At 39.9% G+C, this 20,112-nt stretch overlaps 6 non-coding genes across 6 annotated transcripts; 5 read left to right on the top strand and 1 right to left on the bottom strand.

Moving 5' to 3' along the window:
• Positions 1-10,294: 10,294 nt before the first annotated feature.
• On the top strand, positions 10,295-10,366 carry trnae-cuc (transfer RNA glutamic acid (anticodon CUC)). The gene has a single exon. It is a non-coding gene; the product is annotated as a tRNA-Glu (tRNA).
• Positions 10,367-15,086: 4,720 nt separating this feature from the next.
• trnat-cgu (transfer RNA threonine (anticodon CGU)) lies at positions 15,087-15,159 on the top strand. The gene has a single exon. It is a non-coding gene; the product is annotated as a tRNA-Thr (tRNA).
• A 721-nt stretch (positions 15,160-15,880) lies between these two features.
• On the top strand, positions 15,881-15,953 carry trnat-ugu (transfer RNA threonine (anticodon UGU)). Its single transcript has one exon. It is a non-coding gene; the product is annotated as a tRNA-Thr (tRNA).
• Positions 15,954-17,330: 1,377 nt separating this feature from the next.
• On the top strand, positions 17,331-17,412 carry trnas-uga (transfer RNA serine (anticodon UGA)). The gene has a single exon. It is a non-coding gene; the product is annotated as a tRNA-Ser (tRNA).
• A 544-nt stretch (positions 17,413-17,956) lies between these two features.
• On the bottom strand, positions 17,957-18,029 carry trnat-ugu (transfer RNA threonine (anticodon UGU)). The gene has a single exon. It is a non-coding gene; the product is annotated as a tRNA-Thr (tRNA).
• A 622-nt stretch (positions 18,030-18,651) lies between these two features.
• Positions 18,652-18,725, top strand: trnat-agu (transfer RNA threonine (anticodon AGU)). Its single transcript has one exon. It is a non-coding gene; the product is annotated as a tRNA-Thr (tRNA).
• Positions 18,726-20,112: the final 1,387 nt, after the last annotated feature.

Genomic DNA, 20,112 nt, shown 5'->3' with positions numbered 1-20,112 from the left:
TGCTTCAAGTAAGCTTGCGTCCTCCCTTGATTTTGTAATTCACTGCCTATGGTTCCAAGGGCCATACACCCTTTTCCCTTGTTCAAAAGTTTATTGGGACAGCACTAGGTTTCACGTGAACGTGCAAAACCAAGGGGAAGGGGTAAGATAGAGAACTGAGATTCAGCCAAGACCTCCTGTAACACAAACTAAGCGGTATGCCCCCTTTTAATACCTCAGAGTATCAGACAACACAACAAGCACTTTAAATGTACATGATTTACAGTTTCTACTTTACTATTTATCTATTTACAGTATTGTACTGTAGTATATTTATTGTTTTGTGTTTATGCTGCAGTTTTTATGGGTGTTAGATCAGGTTTGAGTGCTTTAATTTCTGTTTTTATGGATGAAATAACCTAACATACTATTATGGACAACCAATGCATCTCTCAGCATTTATTTTCAGTTTGTGTTACAAGATTTGCAGTGATCGTTGCATTGTCCAGCAGAAAGGCAACAGGTGTGTTACTTTTCGACTATAATTTATACCATAGGTTTTGAAGCCATATACAACATTCCCTTTACATGTTTACTACAGTTTCTTCTTTTATTCAGTGATATTTATATCTCCTTGCGGGAGTCATCCCAAAAGGATAATAAAGATAAGTTTAAGTATATCTCAGAAAACAATCCAAAAAAACATGAAAATCTTCCGGTGATGTAGCTCAGTGGTCTTTTATACCTCAGGCTATCAGACAGCCCAACAAGCACTTTAAATGTACATGTTATACAGTTTCACTGTATTTATGTACTTGTACTGTAGTGTAGTATATGGCATCAAACTCCAGTTTGTTACGTATCTGTACTGTAGTGCAGTTTTTTTTTCCAGTGTTACAGCAGGTATGAGTACTGTAGTTTCCATATTTATGGATGAAAATCAACTTGTCATGCAATTGAGTTCACTCTTCAGCAGGTGAATACTTTTCACTTCAGACACTTGTAGCAACAGATGCTTTGTTAAACATGGAAATAGACTTCATGCTGATACAAAGCATAGGAAATAGCAGAGGATGGTTTCGATCCACGGACCTCTGGGTTATGGGCCCAGGACGCTTCCGCTGCGCCAAAGCTGGGGAACAATAGTCTGTAAGGGGGGGGAAGAAGAGGAAAAAAGGGAAGAGGGAGGGAAGAAGGAAAAAGAGGAAAAGAAGAGAGGAAAAAGGAGAAAAAAGAAGAAATGAGAGAAAAGATGAGAAAGATGCTAAATTACACACATAGTGTAAGAGTTTTATAGTTTCTATTAAGTCAGATTTTAATTTAATTGCTGAAATTTGAATGTTTCTGGGAAATAAGGGAAGTTTAACGTAGATTCAAAGGTCACAGGTTCAATCCCCACCTAGCACCAGATCTTAGGTTCGATCCCCACCTAGCACCAGATCTTAGGTTCGATCCCCACCTAGCACCAGATCTTAGGTTCGATCCCCACCTAGCACCAGATCTTAGGTTCGATCCCCACCTAGTGCCAGAAGATCCAATTACACTGTCCACAACTTTAATGTTCTACTAAACAAAGTTTTGGAGGAATAAGATATTAGGAAGGTTGGGAAAAAATTTAAACAAATAATTTATAACGTTTAGATTGACTTTTGAACAATATATCTGTTTTTAGTACTGCATACATTTAGTAATCGTGCTATATTTGGTCAATATTAAAAGTTAGTCTTTATAATAAGTATTGTTTAGTAATAAATAATTTTCTTTTTCTTTAAACAATGTATGACAGGTAAAACCAAGCATTTTTTGTTCTCTTTTCTCTAAAAGCTGGTATGTCTTCCAGTAATCATTGCAGGGAAGTAGGGTGTATAAAGGCAAGTCATATGCTCAGCAGTGTGTACACTATAATTTGGAATAATCTTGAAATGAAGCCAATTAATATAATACATGCCAACTTTATTACATTATTGATCTTAACAAAACAATATGTCTTCAGGTAACGAATAATATTGTTTAGCACAAGAAATGACTATACAAAGGTTTTACGCCAGGGAGGAAAATAAGAGAATCAACAAACTAATTCTGTACAAAGAGTAAAAAACACATACACTATAAATCACAATACATCATAGTATTGTATGCATAGTAAAATCTAACTATTTACATTTTGTATTTACATTATTCATTTACATATTTGATTTTTTAATCTGATCTAACCACAACTCTTTTGACAGTGTTTCTGTATTTGGGCAGTAGATAGTGCCTTGATATTGGCTGTGCCCAGTTTATGCGGTCCTGAATTGTCCACACTTCCTGCAAGTGTTGTACTCCACCTTCCTCTATTATTATCCAGAATAAGATACCGGATTTGCGGTAATCCTGCAGGACACAAGTCCATCTTGTAGTATAGTCCTGTTCTTTACCCTTTACTTTCCTTTTGGATTCTTGTGTAAATCACAGAGTCTGATACAAATGGCTTCCACCAAGCGGCAGCAGTCTGGCCACTGGGCAGGGGAGGCAATGGATCCCAGCACACACCGCTTCAGGCTCTCCACACCAGGAGTAAACTCTGCCCGTAGTTTTGGAGACCTGAACTTTCCTGCTATGAGCCTGTCTTGGTGTCTGGCCGCAAACACCACCCGTTGCTGGTCATATGGCAGCAGGCTCTGCCAGAGGTCAATGATGGTGCTGGCCTGTTGGTTGTCAAGGTCAACCAGTATGGTTCTTCAGACCCACCAGATACTCTGCTAGGCTGTCCACAAGATCCATTCCCGGCATGTTGTGTTCATCCACAGCCTGAAAAACAACATCAGACCAACGATTAAAAGTTATCACTAATATTACGCACACAATACTGTGGAAAATTACCCATTTAGGTATTCTTTTTCTTAGCTATTCTTTAATCCCTCTTACTAGTGTTCTTCAGGCATGAAGACGGCTGCAGGCTGGGTAGCTGGGGTGGACACAGAGACAGCAGCAGGCTGGGTAGCTGGGGTGGACACAGAGACAGCAGCAGGCTGGGTAGCTGGGGTGGACACAGAGACAGCAGCAGGCTGGGTAGTTGGGGTGGACACAGAGACAGCAGCAGGCTGGGTAGCTGGGGTGGACACAGAGACAGCAGCAGGCTGGGTAGCTGGGGTGGACACAGAGACAGCAGCAGGCTGGGTAGCTGGGGTGGACACAGAGACAGCAGCAGGCTGGGTAGCTGGGGTGGACACAGAGACAGCAGCAGCTGGGTAGCTGGGGTAGACACAGAGACAGCAGCAAGGTTTGATTGAGGTGCAGCAAGAGGGATTGTGGTTTTTATTGCAGAGGTGTCAATCAAACTGCCAGATGACGTGGTGGCAGTGCTGGAAACGACCTGGAAGAAAAGAGAAATTGCACGCAGAGTAGCACCCAAACTATTCTCCCAAAGAGATACAATTTTAAGTTTCAAGTTTAACACAAGGTCATTTTAATTCAGTTTATTTAAGAAGAAGGGAGTGCAAACTAATAAAAGGCATTATTAACAGAATTCATTATAATTAACCAACATGTGGCATCATACCTGAGAAGGTTTCCTGGCCATACTGAGGTTGGGCTTCAGTGTTGCAGTGTGTGAGCCACCGAACCGTGGGTTGAATAACTGGGGAAGGATGAAATGTCCCAAGTTACAGTAAATGATCATAGAGTTGTACAGGTCAAAGCAATATACATGGAATTAAAGCTACTGTTTGCATTGATTCTGTTTATATGTTTTATTAAATAGTAGTGCTGGGTACCATTTCAAGGGATAATTTGGGTTGCACTGGACCAGCAGAGGGTCCAGCAGCAGTTGGAGCAGCAGGGTCAGCAGCAGTTGGAGCAGCAGGGTCAGCAGCAGTTGACGGAGCTGGGCCAGCTGCAGCAGCAGGTGTGGCCGTCTGCACATTAGTTTTCTAATACAATATCAAAGAAATCAACAGCCACAATATAAGTCAATTTTAACAAACATACATTATGATTGCATCTTTAGTTTTATCTATCATTTAAATATCCCATTAACTTTACCTTCTTAGTGTGAAATCCACACGTGCAGACCTGTGCTCCACCGAAAAGAGACATCTGCCCCCACTGCTGGAGTGGACACTTCTCTATCTGTAATTAACCCAATTAAAATGCACCAGAATGTTACATGACATTAATTAATTGTTGATAGTTGTTAAAAAAACATGTAAAAAGCCGTTCCTTAAGATAGAGCTCATGCCATCTCTTTTGCCTCGGGGCTGGTCTATTCCAGCATCAGTAGGCCAGACCCCTGTAGCGGCAAACGTCCTCAGCCGGGACAGCCATTCATCGTCCCCCATGGCACGATGCTTTTTTGATTGATTGATTGATTATTATTTTCACTACAAAAACATTAAGACAGTATTATATATTACACAAAAAAGATGTGACGGATGACTGCCGAAAAACCCTCCAAGGGGCTTAATAAGTGGCAATCTCCATAAAAACAATAACATTTAACAATTTAAAAACAATTTGTTATTATGTAAAAAACTAAAAAAACAAAAAAAAACAAAACCAGCAAACAACAATAAAAACAAAAACAAACAAAAAACAAAAATAAAAAAAAAAGCAAAAAACACATTTAATTTGTATGAAACAACTTAAAAATAAATTTAGAACATAAACCCAAATGGAAAATTCAGAGAACTTAGGAGCAATAATTTGACTCTCGGTTTAAAAAGTTCTTTAGAAAGCTCAGTGAGTGAGGTGGGGAGACTGTTCCATATCTTTGTCCCTCTATACAATACACTAAACTGTGTTTGAGTCGTGCGAGAATAGGGAGGCCTAATAAGACAACTACTACGAGTTGGATACTGATGAATTCATTATTAAAAGTGAAAATATTACAAAGGTGCTGGGGAAATAACTTTTTTATAGAGCTATAAAAAATAAAGCAATTTGGAGTTGATTCACTTGATATACAGTAAGAATACCTGCATGAGAAAACAAAGATTCAGAGGGGTGTCTACGATTTACACAAAATATTATTCTTAAAGCTCGCTTCTGAAGACGAAAGATAGATTCCAGTTTAGTTGGGTGGGTGCTAGCCCAAGCAACATTGCAATAATTGATATAAGGATACAACATTGAGTAATACAACATAATCGCAACTTGTCTGTTAATCAAGTGCCGAGTTTTTCCTAGTACACCAACCACTTTAGCTAATTTTGTACTTGTGGCACTAATGTGAGGTTTCCAGGATAAAGAGTCATCTAATGTAATGCCAAGGAAACGAGCAGTTTTAACATTTTTAATGGAGATATCATCAATTTGATTTTCATTGAAGATTTAACTGTATCTGACTTAATACCGAAAAACATATAACTTGTTTTTTTTATTGAGAGACAGTTTGTTAGACTTGAACCAAGTAGATAACTTGTCAAGTTCTTCATTAACTACTTTTATTAAAATTTCAGGGCTTTTATGAGAGTAAAACACACTTGTATCATCTGCAAATAAAATTTTAGAAAGTTTATCTGAGACATTAGGAAGGTCATTAACATATAATAAAAATAACAAGGGACCCAAAATGGAACCCTGTGGTAAGCCACACTGAAGGGAAAGGGGGGGGGAAGCTGTCCCATTATAGCTGACAGTTTGAGACCGGTCTGAAAGATAACTGGTGAACCAGAGTAGGGACTTGTTACGTATGCCATAATGTGAGAGTTTTTTTAATAAAATGAAATGATTAACAGTATCAAATGCTTTTGAAAGATCCAGAAAAACACCTACAGCATTTTCTTTCCTATCTTTTGCTTTATATATTTCAGTCAAAAAATGGACAAGTGCCATGCAAGTAGAGTGTTGTTTCCTAAAACCATACTGATGAGCATATAAAATATTATTTTTGTCCAGATGTTGGATTAATCTTGTGTAAACAAGTTTTTCTAAAACCTTGGACAGGGCTGGTAACACAGAAATTGGTCTATAATTGTTAAAAATTGCAGGGTCATCTTCTTTATAAACTGGTGTAATTTTTGCTATTTTCAACTCTACTGGCACAATTCCTTGAACCAGTGAAAGATTAAAAATATAAAGTAATGGTTTAATGATGTCAGGGTAAATTGCTTTTAATATTTTACTATCAATCATATCATGTCCTGGTGAACAGTCTTTTAAATTGACAATTACATCTCTAATCTCATCCTCGGTAACTGATGTAAAATTTAAATCCTCAGTTGTTGGGAGATTCATGTATTCTAATGGTCCTAAATGACTAGATGGAATTTTTGAGGCTAATGTTGGACCCACATCAGAAAAAAAGGTATTAAATCTTTTTGCAATTTGTTGTGGATCCGAGACAATAGAATCGTCAATCTTAAATTCATTTGGTAAATGTTTTTTCGAATGTTTTTTATTAAGAATACAATTGATGGTTCTCCACAACGAGGATGGATTATTTTTATGTTCAACTAATTTCACATTATAATAGTGGATTTTTGCTCCTCTTATGACATGATTTAATCTGTTTCTGTATTTTTTAAATTCTAACAGATTAAATGGAGAAGGACAAAGAAGGTATTTTTTATATAATCTATTTTTGTTTTTTAATGACTTTATGATAGCTGGAGTTATCCATGGTTTGGACAACTTGTGTTTCAAAGGCACTGGTTGGAAAGGACAACATAAGTTGTAAACCTGCGTAACTTTTTTTGAAAGCAATGAAAAAGCCTTCTGAGAATCTACTGTTTGATAGATTTCACTCCATGATAATTGACTTAAAGCCTGTCGTAAATTTACCACATTTCTTTCACTGAGACTTCGTCTATATTTAATATTTTGTAAAGGGGGGCAATTTTCACTTTCATTACCAGCGATTAGAAATATGGGACAGTGATCAGCCACATCAATACACAGGACACCAGATTTCATACTCGAGTTATATGCATTAGTAAAAATATTATCGATATGAGTTGCTGAGGTATTAGTCACTCTGGTGGGGACTGAAATCATAGGATTAAAGCTATAGGAATACATAGTGTCAATAAATTCCTTAATTAACGCATTTCCCTGACTGTTTTCAATGTTAATGTTAAAGTCCCCCATTATGTAACAGTTTTTCATTTCATTAGAAATGATATCCAGAGCATTTGAGATGTCAATAATAAATGCAGAAAGGTCACAATTTGGTGGTCTATAGATACATATAATTATTACTAAATTAATTTCTAATGCTACCACTTCTGAAGAAGAATCTAAAAGCTTTTCAATGTCGCCTCTTTCTTTATAATGTTGATTTGAATTGATAAACAGAGAAACCCCGCAGAGCACGCAGAGTAGCACCCAAACTATTCTCCCAAAGAGATACAATTTTAAAGTTTCAAGTTTAACACAAGGTCATTTTAATTCAGTTTATTTAAGAAGAAGGGAGTGCAAACTAATAAAAGGCATTATTAACAGAATTCATTATAATTAACCAACATGTGGCATCATACCTGAGAAGGTTTCCTGGCCATACTGAGGTTGGGCTTCAGTGTTGCAGTGTGTGAGCCACCGAACCGTGGTTTGAATAACTGGGGAAGGATGAAATGTCCCAAGTTACAGTAAATGATCATAGAGTTGTACAGGTCAAAGCAATATACATGGAATTAAAGCTACTGTTTGCATTGATTCTGTTTATATGTTTTATTAAATAGTAGTGCTGGGTACCATTTCAAGGGATAATTTGGGTTGCACTGGACCAGCAGAGGGTCCAGCAGCAGTTGGAGCAGCAGGGTCAGCAGCAGTTGGAGCAGCAGGGTCAGCAGCAGTTGACGGAGCTGGGCCAGCTGCAGCAGCAGGTGTGGCCGTCTGCACATTAGTTTTCTAATACAAATATCAAAGAAATCAACAGCCACAAATATAAGTCAATTTTAACAACATACATTATGATTGCATCTTTAGTATTTATCTATCATTTAAATATCCCAATTAACTTTACCTTCTTAGTGTGAAATCCACACGTGCAGACCTGTGCTCCACCGAAAAGAGACATCTGCCCCCACTGCTGGAGTGGACACTTCTCTATCTGTAATTAACCCAAATTAAAATGCACCAGAATGTTACATGACATTAATTAATTGTTGATAGTTGTTAAAAAAACATGTAAAAAGCCGTTCCTTAAGATAGAGCTCATGCCATCTCTTTTGCCTCGGGGCTGGTCTATTCCCAGCATCAGTAGGCCAGACCCCTGTAGCGGCAAACGTCCTCAGCCGGGACAGCCATTCATCGTCCCCCATGGCACGATGCTTCTTAGCCTTAGAAGCCATCTGAGATTAAAACTCAATAGGACAATAGAGCAATAATGTCAATAGTTAGGCCCTTAATAAGGTCCCTGTATTGTATCCAATAAGACAAAACTATAGTATAAGATTTAATCAAATAATGATATATTACAGGCATGACCATGGAATAGCTAATTTCTATCATCTAAATCTATCTACCTTCATCTTATAGTAAAGCATGTTGTAACATTGCTAGTACAGGGGCTTGAGTCATAATTGAGGCTTATTATAATCATTATCAACATTAATATTATTATATCACAATTATATTTTATTGTCAACAAATACTACAGTGGACTGAAGTTGGGGTAAACGTTTGAATGCTAATCTTAAAGTAATATAAATTATAAGGGACTGATGTCAATTCAATCAATTTATCAGTTCTCTCTCTCTCTCTCTCTCTCTCTCTAACGCTACTAAAAATTATAAAATATATTATAATAATAATATTTTAAACTAAAAATTAAATTACAGCTAACGTTAACTTAAGATACTGACGTTGCTTAACATATTGATGTTACTTTATACATAAAGTGATACACATAACGTAGCCTATCCTGTTGACTAACGTTATACTCTTCTCAACTAGAAAAGTGCACCGCAACATGACTTCGCAGGCAAATAAACACATAGCTACATACATGACGTGAACATGTAACAGGTTTAATGCACAACATGTGACGGTGGCGTTTGGCCTAACGTTACTGTAGCGTTAATACACTAGCTACTACTGCTTACAGCAGCATAACGTTATAAGCTTGTTCTTAACTAGCAAAGTGCACAACAATATGACATTGCGGTCAAACAAATACATCAATTAAATGAACTTTTGACAAGTTTAATTCATGAGATTTGGTGCCAGTAATAACTTACTTTATTTTCCGTGGAAAAATACCGAGATGAGTCGTCTTCTCTTGCGATTGCAGCAAAGCTGCCATTGAAGCAGAAAATGCGTTTTGATTGTTAGGAAATGGAGATGGGCGTTGCCAAGAAGAGGCGCTTTTTTGATTGGCAAGAAATGGATATGAAGTCTCTTGTGATTGGCAAAAAATGGAAGGGAGCTTTGGATTGATTGGTAAGAAAAGGAGATGAGAAAGTGGACAAATAGGTTCCGGGTGGCGCCAACAAGGCTACGAAAGGCATTGCAATGGTTCGCAAAATTTCAGAAAAACTAACAATTTGGTCATCAATCTTAATAAAAACCATGTATGTGGAGACCTATGTACTCACACAAAGGCTAGATGCTTTGTCATGACCCCGTGAAAAGGGGAGACAAAAGACTGTGTGCAAAGGTTGTATACATGTATGCAAGGTGTATGCATGGATGAGTGTGAGGTATGGTGTCAGTGATTTATGCTGGACAGTGTAAAACTAACAAAGATGAGCGGGAGAGGTGCTGGACTGAGAGACCTCTAGGGCAATCACAGATGCACAACCAATAATAAAACACTACTGAGTGAATGTGTTCAGAAAATGAAGAACATTGTTCAGAAAGCTTAATGAAGCTTCATTTGACCATAACTATTAACCAGCTGAACCTGGTAAAAGGTATGAGGTACTCATGCATAGCTAGCCAGTGATTTACCTACTGTAGATGGTGGTCGGCATGCCAACGAGGCTTGAACATTTCCAGATGGGGATTCAGAGAAGATGTAACAGTTTAAAGTGTAAAGTAACTTAATTTTCTAAATTGTCCGCCTACAGTGCCAACGAGAGCTCTTCTCTAATATTACCGGGTACGCAATAACTATTCAACTTCACAAGTTATTGTTCATCATTCATAGACGACACCATTGTATCACAACGTCCATAATTGTGTCTTTGTTATGCAAATACTCTGGAAGTCTAATTATTAAGAGTATGCGTTCCCCTTTTTCCCTATTGATTATAAAAACACCTGTCTGAGATTTTCGATCTCAGTAATAACCATAGAATCCAGGAGTCATTCCTCACCTAAAACAATATGAGTCATTCCAGTAAGTGAAAAGGAAACTCACATCTACAAAGATAAATTTGATAGCATTGACTCCCTGATGGTCTAGTGGCTAGGATTCGGCGCTCTCACCGCCGCGACCCGGGTTCAATTCCCGGTCAGGGAATTGTCTGTACTTGACACACTATAAAATAATCTGTAATTTTACATACACCAATACAGTACAAAAAATAAACTGTGAATGTAAGGGACAACTAGCACGTGTGAAACCACCTGTGGGAGTGGAACATTGATGTGTAGAGATGGGCTTTCAAACAATCCACCTTTTGACATTTTGACATGTCAAAGTCAAGAAACTACAGTGAGAAAAATAAGTATTTGAACACCCTGCTATTTTGCAAGTTCTCCCACTTAGAAATCATGGAGGGGTCTGAAATTGTCATGGTAGGTGCTTGTCCACTGTGAGAGACATAATCTATAAAAAAAATCCAGTCAGCTTCCCCAATTTCTGAGTAACAGGAAAATAGCCTGATTAGCAGACATGTGCAGCTTAACCTCAAAAAGCCATAAAGCAAATGCTTGTGGCTTACAGATCGAGCTCCCGCTCACTGTCAAACGTATCACTTTATAGAGACGCAATCATGGTCACACAATGCTCATTCTTGGCATTGGAATGTCTACACATTACAATTCTGAATAGATATGAATACCCATTGAGTCAAACGTAAAACTTTATAGAGGCGCAATCAGTCACACAATGCTCATTCTTGGCATTGGAATGTCTAAACATTACAATTTTGAATAGAGATGAATAACCATTGAGTCAAACGTATCGCTATTTGGAATTTTAATGTTCAGACAGAAGCTACATGCAAATGACTGAGTGTAATATCGTAACGGTTCAGGAATAAGTTAAACATGTTCTGAATGTCTCCTAACAGTGATAGCAGACTGCTGAAACACACCACTTTTTATCTTGAGCGAACACTTACCTGAAAACCATGGATATGTTATTAATGGCGCTGGTTTAAATAAACTTTTGGGTGCCCTGTCCTCCATCTTGACGCAGACTACATGGTGTATACGGAAGTCAAGCAGTTCAGGGACACCTAAAAAACAGATGCTTCCCTTACTGGCGGGTTGTGAAACAATTGTTTGTACACTGATCAAACCACTTGAAGAAATGTGAAATGAATTATGTTCTGGGAAAATATTTTTATTCATAAATTCTTATTTTATGTATTTTTATCAAATACAGTTAAAAAAATAAATTTAAGTTTACTTAAGTTACAGTCTGTACCATTGTCATGTTCAACTGCCCCAACAAGTAGTACTTGCTGCATTCATAACTTAACTCAGTGCCTGTGTTTGGGTAGTTCTGGTGCCAGATGATTTCATTTTACTATTGTTGGGAAGAATTGTGAAATAGACTGTCTCTGCATTTTGTTCAGATATGTTTCTGTGTCAATTAATACTCTGACGTTACTTAGGTTGTACAACATATGAAACCTACCAACTGTCCCTCAGACATTGTCCCCGTCAGAATGGTGAAGGAGGTTTTTAATAGTACCATTGGGGCGAGTCTTCTTACTCTTTTTAAGTTAACTGCTAAGCCTGTACGTTGTTACTTTTACTTGAGTAAAGAAGTTAAACCAGTACTTCTACTTTTACCAGAGTATTTCTTAACACAATTATCTGTACTTCTACTTGAATACGGGCAGTGAGTACTTTTGCCATCTCTGACGGTCATTGGTATGCAGGTCACTTGATGTAATACAAGCAAATACATAAGGCACCACCCAACAGTTTTGTGATACATGCCGTGTAACTGTATGTCAATGATCAAGCTTGTTGCTGTGACCAAGAAACCACCAGCAAAATGACCGATACATCATCAGTTCCGGAATTTTCTTGGATGCCAAATATTTGAACTAAAAGTCAGAATCCAGTTGACATGTAAGAAAACTACAATGCACGTCCAGCTTCTACATTTCCACATGAGTCAGCTTCCCCAATTTCTGAGTAACAGGAAAATAGCCTGATAAGCATACATGTGCAGCTCAACCTCAAAAAGCCATAAAGCAAATGCTTGTGGCTTAAAGATCGAGCTCCCGCTCATAAAACATCAGACAGGCGCAGTCTCTGTGGCGCAATAGGTCAGCGCAGTTGGCTGTTAACTGAAAGGATGGTGGTTCAAGTCCACCAAGGGATGTTTGTTGCTTAAATAACCTAGAGGGCAATAACTCTGGGATTTATCCTTATGCAAGACACCATAGAGCAGTCCTAAGAAAACCCAAGTGGCCTTACCTCCGTTACAAGGTACAATTCTGCAAACCATGTGCTGTACATATTCATCTTTACAGTCATTGTTATGCTGGTCACTTGATGTAATACAAGCAAATACATAACCCCCCCCCCAACAGTTTTGTGATACGTAGCGTGCAACTGTATGTCAATGATCAAGCTTGTTTCTGTGACCAAGAAACCAAAAAACAAAATAACTGTCATCAGATGTGGAATTTTCTTGGATGCCAGATATTTGAATTCAAAGTCAAAATCCAATTAATCTAACACTCTCAAATGTATCTTTGTAGATGTGAGTTTCCTTTTCACTTACTGGAATGACTCATATTGTTTTAGGAGAGGAATGGTGCCTGGCTAGAGCTTCAGAAGGCAGGACATGACAGATTACACATCTGTCACATAGTCAGTTTGTTTTCTTAAATACCAAGTCTCTTGCTTTTCCTTGACTAGTTGGCCACCCCTGCTCTGCATCGCTCCAGGTAAGTAGAAAGCAATCTGTTATGCACCTTTGCATTGCACTAAAATGTAAAAAATTTGGACCTGAATCCAACAAGAACATTACTTGACTCTTACATACATTGGTTTTCAGGTAAAAAATGTTGGTCAGGGGTTTAGTTACTGTTTGAAAAAAGGAATAGAAATGTTATTGAGATAGAGGCAGATGAAGTGTTTATGACCCGTCAATGATGTCAACAGGATACATCCGCTGTCGGGGGTCTGATTTAAAGGAAATGATACTCTTTAAAAGTGTTGGGGTTCTAGCGTTAAACTAATGAGGAAGAATTTGACAAATCTAAATCAACCAAAAAAAGAAGTCCAGGAACTTGATCTTTCCAATGTTACAAATGTATTCGTCAAGTCCTGACCATTCCCTGACCGGGAATTGAACCCTGGCCTCGGCGGTGAGAGCGCCAAATCCTAGCCACTAGACCATCAGGGAGTCACATCATCTCAAATGTATCTTTGTAGATCTGTATCTTTGTTTAGCATCTTTCTCATCTTTTCTCTCATTTCCTCTCTTTTCCTCCTTTTTCCTCTTACTTTTCCTCTTTTTCCTTCTGCCCGCCCTCTTCCCCTTTTTCCTCTTCTTCCCCCCCCCATGAGACCACTGTTCCCCAGCTTTGGCGCAATGGATAATGCGTCTGACTACAGATCAGAAGATTCTAGGTTCGACTCCTGGCTAGCTCATAGTGTTCTTTAGCGACTAAATCCCTTTTTCGTTTCCAACTTTACCCCCCAGTACATACTCCACAAAGAAAATGTACATCTATAAAGAACCAAACGATGAGAAATTATTGTTTCAGCATGTGTGCAAAGTCATCTAAGCCTCTAAGTGTCAGTCAACTACAGCAATGATCAAGCTCTTGCTGTTGTTTTTTCAGTTTTTGCTTGCTAATCATTTTTCCTGTCCTGAAGGACAGAATCAGCAGTGCTAGATAAACCATCCATGAAATTTTCATTTGTTAGTCAACAATCAGGGAAAGCGGGAAAATATCAGTAGAGCTGATACTCAGAGTTCCCACTATGCTTTCACAACAACAAGGCCCTACTGCTGCCAAGTGGCTGTGATTGTATAGTGGTTAGTACTCCGCGTTGTGAACGCAGCAATACCGGGCCGAATCCGGGTCACGGCAGCTTTGTAAAGCTAGTTCTCTGTTATGCCTCCAAATTGTTCCATCCTCTGCTTCATTTTACATTGATACTGGACAGCTTAGGATAAAGGTCCTGCAGGAGGCCCCACATGTTGGACTACAACAAAGTTTGACTGGCTTTCTGTACACTTGCCAACAAAGATGCAGGTGTGAACGGCGGGAGCGGCTGATGACTGGCAGGTGTGGCAGCGAGGACCGCTGATTGTAGATGGGAGGCAGGTGTGTGTGATCAGCTGGCTTCCGACAGGAGAAAGAATCAGTCATGTAAGTCATGTAATTAACTTTCAGTATTTATACGTTTGATAAGTTAATTTTTAGCGGGTATCTTACATTTGTTACGTCATTTGACGCTGGCCTACTGTGTTGGTCGTTTCTTTACCGCTGTAAAGATCGCTGCATGTTCTTATTAACACGGTAAGATTGTCTGTCTTTATGCTTCCAAAGTGTTTTACTTTGTAACAATTTATATTTAAGTAGCGTTATCCTTCTTAGAGATTCATTTTTCCATTTGTATAGGCGGTGCAAGGTGAATATATTTTTTTTAGATTATTTTTTGAGGGGCTTTTCCTTTATTAGACAGAGACAGTGGACAGATATGAAAGGGGGAGAGAGAGAGATGGGTGACGACATGCAGCAAAGGGCCACAGGATGAATCGGAACCGGGGCCGCTGCAGGATTCAGCCAACATGGGGCGAGCGCTCTCACAGGGTGAGCTAGAGGTCGCCCCGCAAAGTGAACATTGATAGTAAGCCTATGCTATGTTGGAGTTAGTTGACCGAGCGCCATGTTTCTATACTTGCTGTGGTTACCATCGGGCTCTGTTGTTGTTTGGAGTTGTCATTGGTGTAACTCCCGCTGTTTTATACGGGTAATTTAACAAATGTGTTCAATGCATTTCCCAACTCAAAAAACATTTGCATAGCTGCAGGAGGCGCTGTAGCTTAGTGGTTAAAGCGCCTGTCTCGTAAACAGGAGATCCTGGGTCCAAATCCCAGCAGTGCCTGGTTATCACTTATTGAAGTGTTTCCACATGGTTGCTGATACTTAACGTCTGCAACCCAGTTATTGCCTGATTCTTTAGATCACTAAAGTGACATGTGATGTTGTTTTGTATCATAACATTACATGTGTACATGTAAAGCGAATAAAAGCCTTTTGTTGGAGTTGTTTTTGCAACTTTAGTGTGAAGATTATAAAGCTTTTATTATCATGAATTTCAGTCTTACCTTGGAAGCTTAGGGCTCCTGCACACTGCCTGCGTGGCGTGAGCGTGTCAGCTGAGGTAAGAATGCCTACCGTATTGGTCAATACTGTTAACATGGGAGAAATAAAAACAGACACGCCACACAGCAAACACTATGTTGACTGTTGAGGAGGACTAAATTAAGACTGTGTTTTAAGCTTTCCATGGCTTTCCATGAGAAATGGCATGATAACAGCTGTTTTCAGTGTTGATGGAACATGGCCTGACCGGAGGGAGTGGTTAATGACCTTTGTGATGAGGGGACTTATGGCATGGAGGTTGGATTTTACCAGGGCTGTGGGGAAAGGGTCTCTCATCAAGGTCCTTGCATAGGACTTCTGTTGTTCTTGGTAGGCCTGCCTATGAACAGTGAGTCCTGAGGCATCGCTCAAGGACACGTCCAGCTGTTTTCATTTGCCGGAGTTCGTAGGGGTCCCCTACTGGAGCTGCTGGACAAAGATGGATGGACTTATCTGTAGAAGGTGCTGTAGCTTAGTGGTTAAAGCGCCTGTCTTGTAAACAGGAGATCCTGGGTCCAAATCCCAGCAGTGCCTGGTTATCACTTAATAAAGTGTATTGTATGCATGTGACTAGTGATTCATAACAGGGGCAACAAAGTCACCAGTTGCCTGATTTTACAGAGCACAAAATTGACATGTGATGTTGCCTTATAACTAAATATGTGGCTGAAAACAGTCTATACCAGTGGAGTGGAATGCTGGCTTTCATAGGTGCAGGTGGGCTGCCAATAGGTCAGCCATTTTGGGAATCACTGGTTTAGACTTCCACCGATGACACTCATCAAGTGTGCAGGTGACGACGGATGGCCTCGCGCCCTCTCACCCATCTCACCCCGGACACAACCTGTTCCAGCTTCTCCCCTCTGGTAGGCGCTACAGAGCACTTTACGCCAAAACCAACAGAGTCAGGACCAATTTCTTACCACAAGCCATCACTCTGATGAAATATTTGCACCGCTCTTCTATGGCTTCTGAATGAGAGTAAGTTTGCTGTTCTGTTTGTGAGTAGTACTCTAGGGGGTGCTGTGGCTTAGCTGGTGAAAGTACCGGTCTAGTAAACAGGAGATCCAGGGTTCAAATCACTGCAGCACCTTGTTGTTGCAGTCATTACCTCTGTTTGCATCCCATCATCATGTCTACCCAATCCCCATGCTACTCATTAAACCCTGGTAGCAAGTGAAAAAGGCATGTTACATTTATACAGAAACACTACATCAACACAGACTTAAGATGATACATAAAAAACACATGAAATTCAGAGCAATGAAAGTTTAAGCTAGTTCATTCATCAGGTTTTGTGGTTCTGTTTATATAAACTACATCCTGTTATATTGCGTGATCATACATGAATTCACGAAATCCAGTGGGTCCTTGTGACTTCAGCGGTCCGTCATGGCTTGCAACAAATCCGGACCTGGTGGGTGTTGACGGACTGCGGATCACGGAGCAGACACAAAGCGGAGTGGATCCGCAGTTGGTGGAAGTCAGGGGTAAGGCCTCCTGCACACTGCCTGTGTGGTGTGAGCATGGCATTTCTGTTGCGTGGCATTTTCTTGGTCTTTGCACACCAGAAACTTTTCTGATGTGACGCTGCTGCTGCTAGCCTTGTCTGTACACATGTATGTTTCTCATTGACGTGTGATTCAATAACTTGTTAATTGTTAATCTGGACTTGAAATGAATCAGATCATCTAAAGTGGGTGGATTAACTACCCACATTACACCTGAAATACCCTCAAGATTTGAATGATCCTTTGGAACTGAAGTGCTTGGGAATCCCCATCAGTCATTCAGAACTGCCCAAGGTACTTGTGAGATAGGCTCTATCTTTGTCTGATGGATGGTACCAACTGTAATGGAATCTGTCAGGCCTCAGGGGGTCTCCGCTGTAAAAACAGAACATCTTATACAGCTGTGATGGCCGAGTGGTTAAGGCGTTGGACTTGAAATCCAATGGGTTCTCCCTGCGCAGGTTCAAACCCTGCTCACAGCGATTACTGACAACACAATGTATAAGAATTCAGTCACATTAAAGGGAGGATGATATTTTGAGAAATTACAGGTTATTGGTGGTGCAGATCCTTACGAGTTGGCTCCCTCTTAGATCCAAGACAACCTGGTGAATCTTCCTTCAGTTGCATATCGCGATTTAGTCAACTAATATCAAATCATCAATATATTAATTTTCATTCCAGCAGCATTGAAGACGTTAAAATCAGGCAGTCAGCGCCCTAAGTGCCTTGGTCGGTAAAGTTCATGTTTATTTGACCTCTGACCTCATTTAGCATCAAACACCTGAAACCCCACCTGACAGTGATGTCACAGGGTCCTGGTGTACACCTGGGCCACGTTCAGCCCCAACAAAACAAGGTTTTGAAAGCATTAAAAAATGGGTTCAATCCATTTCCCTTCAGATATGTATTGCCCCTCAACAGGCCACAACTGGGCAAAATTAAATAATGCTTGTTAAGCACTATAGCAAAAATAAATATATACACTCTTTGTAGTGCTGATAACTAAAGTATTAACTAATTATCAGGCACTGCTGGGATTTGGACCCAGGAGCTCCTGTTTACAAGACAGGTGATTTAACCACTAAGCTACAGCGCCTACTAAACGTTTGTCAGTCATGCAAGATTACAATGAGCTAGTGAACAGGGTTCCAACCATCCATCCATCTTTGTCGAGCAGCAGCAGGGGACCCCAAACTTCCCTTTTCCGAGCAACTGGGTGATCTCAAGGCGTTCCCAGGCCAGGTTGGAGATATAATCCCTCCACCTAGTCCTGGGTCTTACCCAAGACCTCCAGGTGGACGTGCCTGGACTACCTCCCTAGGGAGGCCCCCACGAGGCATCTTGGCCTGGTCACCAATTTCTCATTTTTGTATTGCAGCACACCCAGCTGCTAGAGCTTCTCAACGATCTGGAAGAGTGCTGGGCCCTGAAACGTTCCCCCCCAGTCTGGTTCAAATGGTGACTGGTCCACCTGGTGGACTGAGCTTCACTGGCTCTAGTTTAATGTTTGTGTTTGTTGTTGTTTAAACAAGTATAATATTACTGAAATGTAATTGGTAATATGTTATATTACTGTGTTAAAGCAAAAAGGAATACATTACTTTATTTGCGTTACTTTTGTAACCCGTTACTCCCAATACTGCCAGTCAGTATACTGTATGTTTAGCTTATTCAAGGTAAAAGAGAAATTAAGACTTAACATTACACCTATTCATGGAGGTGCTGGGGCTTAGTTGGTTAAAGTGCCTGTCTAGTAAACAGGAGATCCTGGGTTCAAATCCCAGCAGCACCTTGTTGTTGCCGAGATTACCTCCGTTTGCATACCATCATCATGTCCACCCAAACCCCCTGCTACAGATCACTTTGCAATCAGTCTCGTAATAACCATAAAAATTAGGTATCACTGAAATTTGAACTTGTGTTGCTGCAGTCAGAGTATACAGTGCTCGTCCTGAATGGGCCAGTATAATGCATCAGAACTGCTTGTTGAATGGTCTGTTAGCTTTGAAACCCCCCTTTCCCCACAGCTTTCAACTGTAAATTGTGCACTCTTGGGGTCATAGCATGGATCAGGAACCAAAACGGACACACCTGGACTCAATGTGGGCGTTGGCCGGCAATATTTGACACGTTCAGACCATGAAGACAGTTATCAGTTTATTTCCCATCTGGCAGGTATACTTGTGGACTCAGTTGGACATTTTGAAGATAATTGCACAATTTTGAACCAACTGTCAGTCTATTGCCCATCTGGCAGGGACATTTCTGGATTCAGGTGGACATTGTGGACAGAAACATTGATGGATCTTGATTCCCACCATGGGATTTAGCCTGTATTGCATTTTGGGGTACAAGGTCAATAAGATGCCATTAACATCCCGCGCAATGTATTGCTATTGTCAAGCAAATTGCCACCCTAGTGACTTTCTTCCATGTCTCCATGAACGCCCATATGTTTGGGCCCACAATTACAAGAGCAGCAGAAAACCCTAGTCGACCCAGTCCAAACAATCGCGGTAAGCCTCACTGTGTGTCCAAACTAAAATGCTAAGAGGCAACTTGGTAGACTCCTTACTGATGTTTATATCTGTACTCACAATGCCCTGTTTTAAAACACCAGCCAATCACAAGTGTTACATGTGAATAATCAATGTGTGAGTAATTAGGAAGCTCACATAAAAAATAGTTGCAAAGTCTATCAAATGTTTAACTTTCGAACCCGTGAGTGGGTTGGAACCTTTGTTGGCACCTTCCATCAAAAGGTGAATCACAGACCTGGATAGAAATTCCAGAGCAGAGTGGCGCAGCGGAAGCGTGCTGAGCCCATAATCCAGAGGTCGATGGCGCGAAACCATCCTCTGCTAATTGCTTTGCTTTGTATCAGCAGTATGTCTGTTTCCTGTCTGTTAATGTTTAACAAAGCATCAGTTTCTGAAATTAAATGTTTCCACCTAAATACTGGAGCATAAAACAATAAATATACTACAGTACAAGTACATACATACTGTAAAACATGTACATTTAAAGTGCTTGTTATGCTGTCTGATAGTCTGAGGTATAAAAGAGAGAGCATACCGCTTAGTTTGTGTGACAGGAGGTCTTAGTCTACCACTACGTTCTATAACCCTACCAGTCAGATTACCACAGGAGGTAATATCTTTAGCAGCTCTTTTAAAGAC

This window comes from Etheostoma spectabile, unplaced genomic scaffold, assembly GCF_008692095.1.
Source record: "Etheostoma spectabile isolate EspeVRDwgs_2016 unplaced genomic scaffold, UIUC_Espe_1.0 scaffold00018463, whole genome shotgun sequence".
Lineage (NCBI taxonomy): Eukaryota > Metazoa > Chordata > Actinopteri > Perciformes > Percidae > Etheostoma > Etheostoma spectabile.
This window is presented reverse-complemented; position numbering and strand designations above follow the sequence as displayed.